General features: G+C 50.3%; 21 non-coding genes across 21 annotated transcripts; all 21 read left to right on the plus strand.

The window, feature by feature from the left end:
* Positions 1-101: 101 nt before the first annotated feature.
* On the plus strand, positions 102-173 carry Trnak-uuu (transfer RNA lysine (anticodon UUU)). Its single transcript has one exon. It is a non-coding gene; the product is annotated as a tRNA-Lys (tRNA).
* A 333-nt stretch (positions 174-506) lies between these two features.
* Trnan-guu (transfer RNA asparagine (anticodon GUU)) lies at positions 507-580 on the plus strand. Its single transcript has one exon. It is a non-coding gene; the product is annotated as a tRNA-Asn (tRNA).
* A 671-nt stretch (positions 581-1,251) lies between these two features.
* Trnak-uuu (transfer RNA lysine (anticodon UUU)) lies at positions 1,252-1,323 on the plus strand. Its single transcript has one exon. It is a non-coding gene; the product is annotated as a tRNA-Lys (tRNA).
* A 333-nt stretch (positions 1,324-1,656) lies between these two features.
* Trnan-guu (transfer RNA asparagine (anticodon GUU)) lies at positions 1,657-1,730 on the plus strand. Its single transcript has one exon. It is a non-coding gene; the product is annotated as a tRNA-Asn (tRNA).
* Positions 1,731-2,612: 882 nt separating this feature from the next.
* Trnak-uuu (transfer RNA lysine (anticodon UUU)) lies at positions 2,613-2,684 on the plus strand. Its single transcript has one exon. It is a non-coding gene; the product is annotated as a tRNA-Lys (tRNA).
* Positions 2,685-3,017: 333 nt separating this feature from the next.
* On the plus strand, positions 3,018-3,091 carry Trnan-guu (transfer RNA asparagine (anticodon GUU)). The gene has a single exon. It is a non-coding gene; the product is annotated as a tRNA-Asn (tRNA).
* A 671-nt stretch (positions 3,092-3,762) lies between these two features.
* Trnak-uuu (transfer RNA lysine (anticodon UUU)) lies at positions 3,763-3,834 on the plus strand. The gene has a single exon. It is a non-coding gene; the product is annotated as a tRNA-Lys (tRNA).
* Positions 3,835-4,167: 333 nt separating this feature from the next.
* Positions 4,168-4,241, plus strand: Trnan-guu (transfer RNA asparagine (anticodon GUU)). The gene has a single exon. It is a non-coding gene; the product is annotated as a tRNA-Asn (tRNA).
* Positions 4,242-4,912: 671 nt separating this feature from the next.
* Positions 4,913-4,984, plus strand: Trnak-uuu (transfer RNA lysine (anticodon UUU)). The gene has a single exon. It is a non-coding gene; the product is annotated as a tRNA-Lys (tRNA).
* A 333-nt stretch (positions 4,985-5,317) lies between these two features.
* Positions 5,318-5,391, plus strand: Trnan-guu (transfer RNA asparagine (anticodon GUU)). Its single transcript has one exon. It is a non-coding gene; the product is annotated as a tRNA-Asn (tRNA).
* Positions 5,392-6,062: 671 nt separating this feature from the next.
* On the plus strand, positions 6,063-6,134 carry Trnak-uuu (transfer RNA lysine (anticodon UUU)). The gene has a single exon. It is a non-coding gene; the product is annotated as a tRNA-Lys (tRNA).
* A 333-nt stretch (positions 6,135-6,467) lies between these two features.
* On the plus strand, positions 6,468-6,541 carry Trnan-guu (transfer RNA asparagine (anticodon GUU)). Its single transcript has one exon. It is a non-coding gene; the product is annotated as a tRNA-Asn (tRNA).
* A 671-nt stretch (positions 6,542-7,212) lies between these two features.
* On the plus strand, positions 7,213-7,284 carry Trnat-cgu (transfer RNA threonine (anticodon CGU)). Its single transcript has one exon. It is a non-coding gene; the product is annotated as a tRNA-Thr (tRNA).
* A 333-nt stretch (positions 7,285-7,617) lies between these two features.
* Positions 7,618-7,691, plus strand: Trnan-guu (transfer RNA asparagine (anticodon GUU)). Its single transcript has one exon. It is a non-coding gene; the product is annotated as a tRNA-Asn (tRNA).
* Positions 7,692-8,362: 671 nt separating this feature from the next.
* Trnak-uuu (transfer RNA lysine (anticodon UUU)) lies at positions 8,363-8,434 on the plus strand. The gene has a single exon. It is a non-coding gene; the product is annotated as a tRNA-Lys (tRNA).
* Positions 8,435-8,767: 333 nt separating this feature from the next.
* Trnan-guu (transfer RNA asparagine (anticodon GUU)) lies at positions 8,768-8,841 on the plus strand. The gene has a single exon. It is a non-coding gene; the product is annotated as a tRNA-Asn (tRNA).
* Positions 8,842-9,512: 671 nt separating this feature from the next.
* On the plus strand, positions 9,513-9,584 carry Trnak-uuu (transfer RNA lysine (anticodon UUU)). Its single transcript has one exon. It is a non-coding gene; the product is annotated as a tRNA-Lys (tRNA).
* Positions 9,585-9,917: 333 nt separating this feature from the next.
* Trnan-guu (transfer RNA asparagine (anticodon GUU)) lies at positions 9,918-9,991 on the plus strand. Its single transcript has one exon. It is a non-coding gene; the product is annotated as a tRNA-Asn (tRNA).
* A 671-nt stretch (positions 9,992-10,662) lies between these two features.
* Positions 10,663-10,734, plus strand: Trnat-cgu (transfer RNA threonine (anticodon CGU)). The gene has a single exon. It is a non-coding gene; the product is annotated as a tRNA-Thr (tRNA).
* Positions 10,735-11,067: 333 nt separating this feature from the next.
* Trnan-guu (transfer RNA asparagine (anticodon GUU)) lies at positions 11,068-11,141 on the plus strand. The gene has a single exon. It is a non-coding gene; the product is annotated as a tRNA-Asn (tRNA).
* Positions 11,142-11,812: 671 nt separating this feature from the next.
* Positions 11,813-11,884, plus strand: Trnat-cgu (transfer RNA threonine (anticodon CGU)). Its single transcript has one exon. It is a non-coding gene; the product is annotated as a tRNA-Thr (tRNA).
* The last annotated feature ends 159 nt before the right edge of the window (positions 11,885-12,043 follow it).

Below are 12,043 nucleotides of genomic sequence, written 5' to 3' on the forward strand. Positions count from 1 at the left end.
CCAGCAGCATCTGTGTGTCAAATCCGATATCTGGTCGAGGGCTGTAAGATTCAGTATGATGACGTGACAATTCGGGAGTAGCTCACGAAGGCAAAGCTGCGGCCTTCTTAGCTCAGTGGTAGAGCACTGGTCTTTTAAACCAGGGGTCGTGAGTTCGACCCTCACAGAAGGCATTCATTTTTTTAACTTTGCTGCTGAGAGCAGAGCTAGCTCGAGCAGCATCTAACAGATGGCAGTGCACTGAATGAAGGGGAAGTTCTACAACCGATAAAGAGTGCTCTACTTGCATCAGAGGTTTACTGGATGTGTAGGCGGAACACTGTTTTGTATGCATTTTGTAGTATAATGTCATGCTTGGCGATGTCATTCGTTTATGAGCCGCACTACAGTGTGCATGCACGTTATCCATGTGAAGAGGCGTAAGCAGATACTACCACTCTGCGAGGTGCCTGCGAAAAGCATACGACTTGCATTGATAAAGAGAGCAGAAGTGACCGAAAGTCAAGGCCTCCGTGGCGCAATCGGCTAGCGCGTTCGGCTGTTAACCGAAAGGTTGGTGGTTCGAGCCCACCCGGGGGCGAAATCGTTTTAATCGCCACCGAGGTGAGGACGTATGTCCACTTTGATAGAGATACACAGCTAGTGTGACAATTTGGCTGTGTTTGAATGATGCCACCCAGCCTTATGCACATTCAGCCACGTGACAGTGGAGGTAAAAACATGGCCCTATGCGGACGTTCTACCGTTTTCCTATTCATTCGGCATGTGTGACACTGCAGTAGAGCGACGACCACTACAAAAGATGTATTATTTACATTTCATTTCGGCGTATACACCGCGAGTGCCATATGACAGGGCCTCTCTCTCGATGTCGATCTGCATTTGGCGTCTCTTAAGTGTCGGTCTGCAGTAGGCCGCTGTTGGCCGAGCGGCGTGCAGTCGCCTTACATGAAGCCCCCAGTGCCACTGTGGACGATGTAGCCAGAGAGAGGAGTCGAAAGGCGCGTTTCACAGTAGAGCCACGCTATCCCACAAGCTGTGCACTAGGTCAAGTTTTGCGCAGACCGCAAACCTTTGGTGGCTTGACGCTCGTCGTCGATCGTAAGGGTGAAACAGTGAAGAGAGTTGGAAAACGGTAAGGTGGACACCTCCAGCAGCATCTGTGTGTCAAATCCGATATCTGGTCGAGGGCTGTAAGATTCAGTATGATGACGTGACAATTCGGGAGTAGCTCACGAAGGCAAAGCTGCGGCCTTCTTAGCTCAGTGGTAGAGCACTGGTCTTTTAAACCAGGGGTCGTGAGTTCGACCCTCACAGAAGGCATTCATTTTTTTAACTTTGCTGCTGAGAGCAGAGCTAGCTCGAGCAGCATCTAACAGATGGCAGTGCACTGAATGAAGGGGAAGTTCTACAACCGATAAAGAGTGCTCTACTTGCATCAGAGGTTTACTGGATGTGTAGGCGGAACACTGTTTTGTATGCATTTTGTAGTATAATGTCATGCTTGGCGATGTCATTCGTTTATGAGCCGCACTACAGTGTGCATGCACGTTATCCATGTGAAGAGGCGTAAGCAGATACTACCACTCTGCGAGGTGCCTGCGAAAAGCATACGACTTGCATTGATAAAGAGAGCAGAAGTGACCGAAAGTCAAGGCCTCCGTGGCGCAATCGGCTAGCGCGTTCGGCTGTTAACCGAAAGGTTGGTGGTTCGAGCCCACCCGGGGGCGAAATCGTTTTAATCGCCACCGAGGTGAGGACGTATGTCCACTTTGATAGAGATACACAGCTAGTGTGACAATTTGGCTGTGTTTGAATGATGCCACCCAGCCTTATGCACATTCAGCCACGTGACAGTGGAGGTAAAAACATGGCCCTATGCGGACGTTCTACCGTTTTCCTATTCATTCGGCATGTGTGACACTGCAGTAGAGCGACGACCACTACAAAAGATGTATTATTTACATTTCATTTCGGCGTATACACCGCGAGTGCCATATGACAGGGCCTCTCTCTCGATGTCGATCTGCATTTGGCGTCTCTTAAGTGTCGGTCTGCAGTAGGCCGCTGTTGGCCGAGCGGCGTGCAGTCGCGGACGTTCTACCGTTTTCCTATTCATTCGGCATGTGTGACACTGCAGTAGAGCGACGACCACTACAAAAGATGTATTATTTACATTTCATTTCGGCGTATACACCGCGAGTGCCATATGACAGGGCCTCTCTCTCGATGTCGATCTGCATTTGGCGTCTCTTAAGTGTCGGTCTGCAGTAGGCCGCTGTTGGCCGAGCGGCGTGCAGTCGCCTTACATGAAGCCCCCAGTGCCACTGTGGACGATGTAGCCAGAGAGAGGAGTCGAAAGGCGCGTTTCACAGTAGAGCCACGCTATCCCACAAGCTGTGCACTAGGTCAAGTTTTGCGCAGACCGCAAACCTTTGGTGGCTTGACGCTCGTCGTCGATCGTAAGGGTGAAACAGTGAAGAGAGTTGGAAAACGGTAAGGTGGACACCTCCAGCAGCATCTGTGTGTCAAATCCGATATCTGGTCGAGGGCTGTAAGATTCAGTATGATGACGTGACAATGCGGGAGTAGCTCACGAAGGCAAAGCTGCGGCCTTCTTAGCTCAGTGGTAGAGCACTGGTCTTTTAAACCAGGGGTCGTGAGTTCGACCCTCACAGAAGGCATTCATTTTTTTAACTTTGCTGCTGAGAGCAGAGCTAGCTCGAGCAGCATCTAACAGATGGCAGTGCACTGAATGAAGGGGAAGTTCTACAACCGATAAAGAGTGCTCTACTTGCATCAGAGGTTTACTGGATGTGTAGGCGGAACACTGTTTTGTATGCATTTTGTAGTATAATGTCATGCTTGGCGATGTCATTCGTTTATGAGCCGCACTACAGTGTGCATGCACGTTATCCATGTGAAGAGGCGTAAGCAGATACTACCACTCTGCGAGGTGCCTGCGAAAAGTATACGAGTTGCATTGATAAAGAGAGCAGAAGTGACCGAAAGTCAAGGCCTCCGTGGCGCAATCGGCTAGCGCGTTCGGCTGTTAACCGAAAGGTTGGTGGTTCGAGCCCACCCGGGGGCGAAATCGTTTTAATCGCCACCGAGGTGAGGACGTATGTCCACTTTGATAGAGATACACAGCTAGTGTGACAATTTGGCTGTGTTTGAATGATGCCACCCAGCCTTATACACATTCTGCCACGTGACAGTGGAGGTAAAAACATGGCCCTATGCGGACGTTCTACCGTTTTCCTATTCATTCGGCATGTGTGACACTGCAGTAGAGCGACGACCACTACAAAAGATGTATTATTTACATTTCATTTCGGCGTATACACCGCGAGTGCCATATGACAGGGCCTCTCTCTCGATGTCGATCTGCATTTGGCGTCTCTTAAGTGTCGGTCTGCAGTAGGCCGCTGTTGGCCGAGCGGCGTGCAGTCGCCTTACATGAAGCCCCCAGTGCCACTGTGTACGATGTAGCCAGAGAGAGGAGTCGAAAGGCGCGTTTCACAGTAGAGCCACGCTATCCCACAAGCTGTGCACTAGGTCAAGTTTTGCGCAGACCGCAAACCTTTGGTGGCTTGACGCTCGTCGTCGATCGTAAGGGTGAAACAGTGAAGAGAGTTGGAAAACGGTAAGGTGGACACCTCCAGCAGCATCTGTGTGTCAAATCCGATATCTGGTCGAGGGCTGTAAGATTCAGTATGATGACGTGACAATTCGGGAGTAGCTCACGAAGGCAAAGCTGCGGCCTTCTTAGCTCAGTGGTAGAGCACTGGTCTTTTAAACCAGGGGTCGTGAGTTCGACCCTCACAGAAGGCATTCATTTTTTTAACTTTGCTGCTGAGAGCAGAGCTAGCTCGAGCAGCATCTAACAGATGGCAGTGCACTGAATGAAGGGGAAGTTCTACAACCGATAAAGAGTGCTCTACTTGCATCAGAGGTTTACTGGATGTGTAGGCGGAACACTGTTTTGTATGCATTTTGTAGTATAATGTCATGCTTGGCGATGTCATTCGTTTATGAGCCGCACTACAGTGTGCATGCACGTTATCCATGTGAAGAGGCGTAAGCAGATACTACCACTCTGCGAGGTGCCTGCGAAAAGTATACGAGTTGCATTGATAAAGAGAGCAGAAGTGACCGAAAGTCAAGGCCTCCGTGGCGCAATCGGCTAGCGCGTTCGGCTGTTAACCGAAAGGTTGGTGGTTCGAGCCCACCCGGGGGCGAAATCGTTTTAATCGCCACCGAGGTGAGGACGTATGTCCACTTTGATAGAGATACACAGCTAGTGTGACAATTTGGCTGTGTTTGAATGATGCCACCCAGCCTTATACACATTCTGCCACGTGACAGTGGAGGTAAAAACATGGCCCTATGCGGACGTTCTACCGTTTTCCTATTCATTCGGCATGTGTGACACTGCAGTAGAGCGACGACCACTACAAAAGATGTATTATTTACATTTCATTTCGGCGTATACACCGCGAGTGCCATATGACAGGGCCTCTCTCTCGATGTCGATCTGCATTTGGCGTCTCTTAAGTGTCGGTCTGCAGTAGGCCGCTGTTGGCCGAGCGGCGTGCAGTCGCCTTACATGAAGCCCCCAGTGCCACTGTGTACGATGTAGCCAGAGAGAGGAGTCGAAAGGCGCGTTTCACAGTAGAGCCACGCTATCCCACAAGCTGTGCACTAGGTCAAGTTTTGCGCAGACCGCAAACCTTTGGTGGCTTGACGCTCGTCGTCGATCGTAAGGGTGAAACAGTGAAGAGAGTTGGAAAACGGTAAGGTGGACACCTCCAGCAGCATCTGTGTGTCAAATCCGATATCTGGTCGAGGGCTGTAAGATTCAGTATGATGACGTGACAATTCGGGAGTAGCTCACGAAGGCAAAGCTGCGGCCTTCTTAGCTCAGTGGTAGAGCACTGGTCTTTTAAACCAGGGGTCGTGAGTTCGACCCTCACAGAAGGCATTCATTTTTTTAACTTTGCTGCTGAGAGCAGAGCTAGCTCGAGCAGCATCTAACAGATGGCAGTGCACTGAATGAAGGGGAAGTTCTACAACCGATAAAGAGTGCTCTACTTGCATTAGAGGTTTACTGGATGTGTAGGCGGAACACTGTTTTGTATGCATTTTGTAGTATAATGTCATGCTTGGCGATGTCATTCGTTTATGAGCCGCACTACAGTGTGCATGCACGTTATCCATGTGAAGAGGCGTAAGCAGATACTACCACTCTGCGAGGTGCCTGCGAAAAGTATACGAGTTGCATTGATAAAGAGAGCAGAAGTGACCGAAAGTCAAGGCCTCCGTGGCGCAATCGGCTAGCGCGTTCGGCTGTTAACCGAAAGGTTGGTGGTTCGAGCCCACCCGGGGGCGAAATCGTTTTAATCGCCACCGAGGTGAGGACGTATGTCCACTTTGATAGAGATACACAGCTAGTGTGACAATTTGGCTGTGTTTGAATGATGCCACCCAGCCTTATACACATTCTGCCACGTGACAGTGGAGGTAAAAACATGGCCCTATGCGGACGTTCTACCGTTTTCCTATTCATTCGGCATGTGTGACACTGCAGTAGAGCGACGACCACTACAAAAGATGTATTATTTACATTTCATTTCGGCGTATACACCGCGAGTGCCATATGACAGGGCCTCTCTCTCGATGTCGATCTGCATTTGGCGTCTCTTAAGTGTCGGTCTGCAGTAGGCCGCTGTTGGCCGAGCGGCGTGCAGTCGCCTTACATGAAGCCCCCAGTGCCACTGTGGACGATGTAGCCAGAGAGAGGAGTCGAAAGGCGCGTTTCACAGTAGAGCCACGCTATCCCACAAGCTGTGCACTAGGTCAAGTTTTGCGCAGACCGCAAACCTTTGGTGGCTTGACGCTCGTCGTCGATCGTAAGGGTGAAACAGTGAAGAGAGTTGGAAAACGGTAAGGTGGACACCTCCAGCAGCATCTGTGTGTCAAATCCGATATCTGGTCGAGGGCTCTAAGATTCAGTATGATGACGTGACAATTCGGGAGTAGCTCACGAAGGCAAAGCTGCGGCCTTCTTAGCTCAGTGGTAGAGCACTGGTCTTTTAAACCAGGGGTCGTGAGTTCGACCCTCACAGAAGGCATTCATTTTTTTAACTTTGCTGCTGAGAGCAGAGCTAGCTCGAGCAGCATCTAACAGATGGCAGTGCACTGAATGAAGGGGAAGTTCTACAACCGATAAAGAGTGCTCTACTTGCATCAGAGGGTTACTGGTTGTGTAGGCGGAACACTGTTTTGTATGCATTTTGTAGTATAATGTCATGCTTGGCGATGTCATTCGTTTATGAGCCGCACTACAGTGTGCATGCACGTTATCCATGTGAAGAGGCGTAAGCAGATACTACCATTCTGCGAGGTGCCTGCGAAAAGTATACGACTTGCATTGATAAAGAGAGCAGAAGTGACCGAAAGTGAAGGCCTCCGTGGCGCCATCGGCTAGCGCGTTCGGCTGTTAACCGAAAGGTTGGTGGTTCGAGCCCACCCGGGGGCGAAATCGTTTTAATCGCCACCGAGGTGAGGACGTATGTCCACTTTGATAGAGATACACAGCTAGTGTGACAATTTGGCTGTGTTTGAATGATTCCACCCAGCCTTATACACATTCAGCCACGTGACAGTGGAGGTAAAAACATGGCCCTATGCGGACGTTCTACCGTTTTCCTATTCATTCGGCATGTGTGACACTGCAGTAGAGCGACGACCACTACAAAAGATGTATTATTTACATTTCATTTCGGCGTATACACCGCGAGTGCCATATGACAGGGCCTCTCTCTCGATGTCGATCTGCATTTGGCGTCTCTTAAGTGTCGGTCTGCAGTAGGCCGCTGTTGGCCGAGCGGCGTGCAGTCGCCTTACATGAAGCCCCCAGTGCCACTGTGGACGATGTAGCCAGAGAGAGGAGTCGAAAGGCGCGTTTCACAGTAGAGCCACGCTATCCCACAAGCTGTGCACTAGGTCAAGTTTTGCGCAGACCGCAAACCTTTGGTGGCTTGACGCTCGTCGTCGATCGTAAGGGTGAAACAGTGAAGAGAGTTGGAAAACGGTAAGGTGGACACCTCCAGCAGCATCTGTGTGTCAAATCCGATATCTGGTCGAGGGCTGTAAGATTCAGTATGATGACGTGACAATTCGGGAGTAGCTCACGAAGGCAAAGCTGCGGCCTTCTTAGCTCAGTGGTAGAGCACTGGTCTCGTAAACCAGGGGTCGTGAGTTCGACCCTCACAGAAGGCATTCATTTTTTTAACTTTGCTGCTGAGAGCAGAGCTAGCTCGAGCAGCATCTAACAGATGGCAGTGCACTGAATGAAGGGGAAGTTCTACAACCGATAAAGAGTGCTCTACTTGCATCAGAGGTTTACTGGATGTGTAGGCGGAACACTGTTTTGTATGCATTTTGTAGTATAATGTCATGCTTGGCGATGTCATTCGTTTATGAGCCGCACTACAGTGTGCATGCACGTTTTCCATGTGAAGAGGCGTAAGCAGATACTACCACTCTGCGAGGTGCCTGCGAAAAGTATACGACTTGCATTGATAAAGAGAGCAGAAGTGACCGAAAGTCAAGGCCTCCGTGGCGCAATCGGCTAGCGCGTTCGGCTGTTAACCGAAAGGTTGGTGGTTCGAGCCCACCCGGGGGCGAAATCGTTTTAATCGCCACCGAGGTGAGGACGTATGTCCACTTTGATAGAGATACACAGCTAGTGTGACAATTTGGCTGTGTTTGAATGATGCCACCCAGCCTTATACACATTCAGCCACGTGACAGTGGAGGTAAAAACATGGCCCTATGCGGACGTTCTACCGTTTTCCTATTCATTCGGCATGTGTGACACTGCAGTAGAGCGACGACCACTACAAAAGATGTATTATTTACATTTCATTTCGGCGTATACACCGCGAGTGCCATATGACAGGGCCTCTCTCTCGATGTCGATCTGCATTTGGCGTCTCTTAAGTGTCGGTCTGCAGTAGGCCGCTGTTGGCCGAGCGGCGTGCAGTCGCCTTACATGAAGCCCCCAGTGCCACTGTGTACGATGTAGCCAGAGAGAGGAGTCGAAAGGCGCGTTTCACAGTAGAGCCACGCTATCCCACAAGCTGTGCACTAGGTCAAGTTTTGCGCAGACCGCAAACCTTTGGTGGCTTGACGCTCGTCGTCGATCGTAAGGGTGAAACAGTGAAGAGAGTTGGAAAACGGTAAGGTGGACACCTCCAGCAGCATCTGTGTGTCAAATCCGATATCTGGTCGAGGGCTGTAAGATTCAGTATGATGACGTGACAATTCGGGAGTAGCTCACGAAGGCAAAGCTGCGGCCTTCTTAGCTCAGTGGTAGAGCACTGGTCTTTTAAACCAGGGGTCGTGAGTTCGACCCTCACAGAAGGCATTCATTTTTTTAACTTTGCTGCTGAGAGCAGAGCTAGCTCGAGCAGCATCTAACAGATGGCAGTGCACTGAATGAAGGGGAAGTTCTACAACCGATAAAGAGTGCTCTACTTGCATTAGAGGTTTACTGGATGTGTAGGCGGAACACTGTTTTGTATGCATTTTGTAGTATAATGTCATGCTTGGCGATGTCATTCGTTTATGAGCCGCACTACAGTGTGCATGCACGTTATCCATGTGAAGAGGCGTAAGCAGATACTACCACTCTGCGAGGTGCCTGCGAAAAGTATACGAGTTGCATTGATAAAGAGAGCAGAAGTGACCGAAAGTCAAGGCCTCCGTGGCGCAATCGGCTAGCGCGTTCGGCTGTTAACCGAAAGGTTGGTGGTTCGAGCCCACCCGGGGGCGAAATCGTTTTAATCGCCACCGAGGTGAGGACGTATGTCCACTTTGATAGAGATACACAGCTAGTGTGACAATTTGGCTGTGTTTGAATGATGCCACCCAGCCTTATACACATTCTGCCACGTGACAGTGGAGGTAAAAACATGGCCCTATGCGGACGTTCTACCGTTTTCCTATTCATTCGGCATGTGTGACACTGCAGTAGAGCGACGACCACTACAAAAGATGTATTATTTACATTTCATTTCGGCGTATACACCGCGAGTGCCATATGACAGGGCCTCTCTCTCGATGTCGATCTGCATTTGGCGTCTCTTAAGTGTCGGTCTGCAGTAGGCCGCTGTTGGCCGAGCGGCGTGCAGTCGCCTTACATGAAGCCCCCAGTGCCACTGTGGACGATGTAGCCAGAGAGAGGAGTCGAAAGGCGCGTTTCACAGTAGAGCCACGCTATCCCACAAGCTGTGCACTAGGTCAAGTTTTGCGCAGACCGCAAACCTTTGGTGGCTTGACGCTCGTCGTCGATCGTAAGGGTGAAACAGTGAAGAGAGTTGGAAAACGGTAAGGTGGACACCTCCAGCAGCATCTGTGTGTCAAATCCGATATCTGGTCGAGGGCTCTAAGATTCAGTATGATGACGTGACAATTCGGGAGTAGCTCACGAAGGCAAAGCTGCGGCCTTCTTAGCTCAGTGGTAGAGCACTGGTCTTTTAAACCAGGGGTCGTGAGTTCGACCCTCACAGAAGGCATTCATTTTTTTAACTTTGCTGCTGAGAGCAGAGCTAGCTCGAGCAGCATCTAACAGATGGCAGTGCACTGAATGAAGGGGAAGTTCTACAACCGATAAAGAGTGCTCTACTTGCATCAGAGGGTTACTGGTTGTGTAGGCGGAACACTGTTTTGTATGCATTTTGTAGTATAATGTCATGCTTGGCGATGTCATTCGTTTATGAGCCGCACTACAGTGTGCATGCACGTTATCCATGTGAAGAGGCGTAAGCAGATACTACCATTCTGCGAGGTGCCTGCGAAAAGTATACGACTTGCATTGATAAAGAGAGCAGAAGTGACCGAAAGTGAAGGCCTCCGTGGCGCCATCGGCTAGCGCGTTCGGCTGTTAACCGAAAGGTTGGTGGTTCGAGCCCACCCGGGGGCGAAATCGTTTTAATCGCCACCGAGGTGAGGACGTATGTCCACTTTGATAGAGATACACAGCTAGTGTGACAATTTGGCTGTGTTTGAATGATTCCACCCAGCCTTATACACATTCAGCCACGTGACAGTGGAGGTAAAAACATGGCCCTATGCGGACGTTCTACCGTTTTCCTATTCATTCGGCATGTGTGACACTGCAGTAGAGCGACGACCACTACAAAAGATGTATTATTTACATTTCATTTCGGCGTATACACCGCGAGTGCCATATGACAGGGCCTCTCTCTCGATGTCGATCTGCATTTGGCGTCTCTTAAGTGTCGGTCTGCAGTAGGCCGCTGTTGGCCGAGCGGCGTGCAGTCGCCTTACATGAAGCCCCCAGTGCCACTGTGGACGATGTAGCCAGAGAGAGGAGTCGAAAGGCGCGTTTCACAGTAGAGCCACGCTATCCCACAAGCTGTGCACTAGGTCAAGTTTTGCGCAGACCGCAAACCTTTGGTGGCTTGACGCTCGTCGTCGATCGTAAGGGTGAAACAGTGAAGAGAGTTGGAAAACGGTAAGGTGGACACCTCCAGCAGCATCTGTGTGTCAAATCCGATATCTGGTCGAGGGCTGTAAGATTCAGTATGATGACGTGACAATTCGGGAGTAGCTCACGAAGGCAAAGCTGCGGCCTTCTTAGCTCAGTGGTAGAGCACTGGTCTCGTAAACCAGGGGTCGTGAGTTCGACCCTCACAGAAGGCATTCATTTTTTTAACTTTGCTGCTGAGAGCAGAGCTAGCTCGAGCAGCATCTAACAGATGGCAGTGCACTGAATGAAGGGGAAGTTCTACAACCGATAAAGAGTGCTCTACTTGCATCAGAGGTTTACTGGATGTGTAGGCGGAACACTGTTTTGTATGCATTTTGTAGTATAATGTCATGCTTGGCGATGTCATTCGTTTATGAGCCGCACTACAGTGTGCATGCACGTTTTCCATGTGAAGAGGCGTAAGCAGATACTACCACTCTGCGAGGTGCCTGCGAAAAGTATACGACTTGCATTGATAAAGAGAGCAGAAGTGACCGAAAGTCAAGGCCTCCGTGGCGCAATCGGCTAGCGCGTTCGGCTGTTAACCGAAAGGTTGGTGGTTCGAGCCCACCCGGGGGCGAAATCGTTTTAATCGCCACCGAGGTGAGGACGTATGTCCACTTTGATAGAGATACACAGCTAGTGTGACAATTTGGCTGTGTTTGAATGATGCCACCCAGCCTTATACACATTCAGCCACGTGACAGTGGAGGTAAAAACATGGCCCTATGCGGACGTTCTACCGTTTTCCTATTCATTCGGCATGTGTGACACTGCAGTAGAGCGACGACCACTACAAAAGATGTATTATTTACATTTCATTTCGGCGTATACACCGCGAGTGCCATATGACAGGGCCTCTCTCTCGATGTCGATCTGCATTTGGCGTCTCTTAAGTGTCGGTCTGCAGTAGGCCGCTGTTGGCCGAGCGGCGTGCAGTCGCCTTACATGAAGCCCCCAGTGCCACTGTGGACGATGTAGCCAGAGAGAGGAGTCGAAAGGCGCGTTTCACAGTAGAGCCACGCTATCCCACAAGCTGTGCACTAGGTCAAGTTTTGCGCAGACCGCAAACCTTTGGTGGCTTGACGCTCGTCGTCGATCGTAAGGGTGAAACAGTGAAGAGAGTTGGAAAACGGTAAGGTGGACACCTCCAGCAGCATCTGTGTGTCAAATCCGATATCTGGTCGAGGGCTGTAAGATTCAGTATGATGACGTGACAATTCGGGAGTAGCTCACGAAGGCAAAGCTGCGGCCTTCTTAGCTCAGTGGTAGAGCACTGGTCTCGTAAACCAGGGGTCGTGAGTTCGACCCTCACAGAAGGCATTCATTTTTTTAACTTTGCTGCTGAGAGCAGAGCTAGCTCGAGCAGCATCTAACAGATGGCAGTGCACTGAATGAAGGGGAAGTTCTACAACCGATAAAGAGTGCTCTACTTGCATCAGAGGTTTACTGGATGTGTAGGCGGAACACTGTTTTGTATGC

The sequence above is a fragment of the Schistocerca cancellata genome, unplaced genomic scaffold (genome assembly GCF_023864275.1).
Source record: "Schistocerca cancellata isolate TAMUIC-IGC-003103 unplaced genomic scaffold, iqSchCanc2.1 HiC_scaffold_827, whole genome shotgun sequence".
In the NCBI taxonomy this organism is placed as follows: Eukaryota; Metazoa; Arthropoda; class Insecta; order Orthoptera; family Acrididae; genus Schistocerca; species Schistocerca cancellata.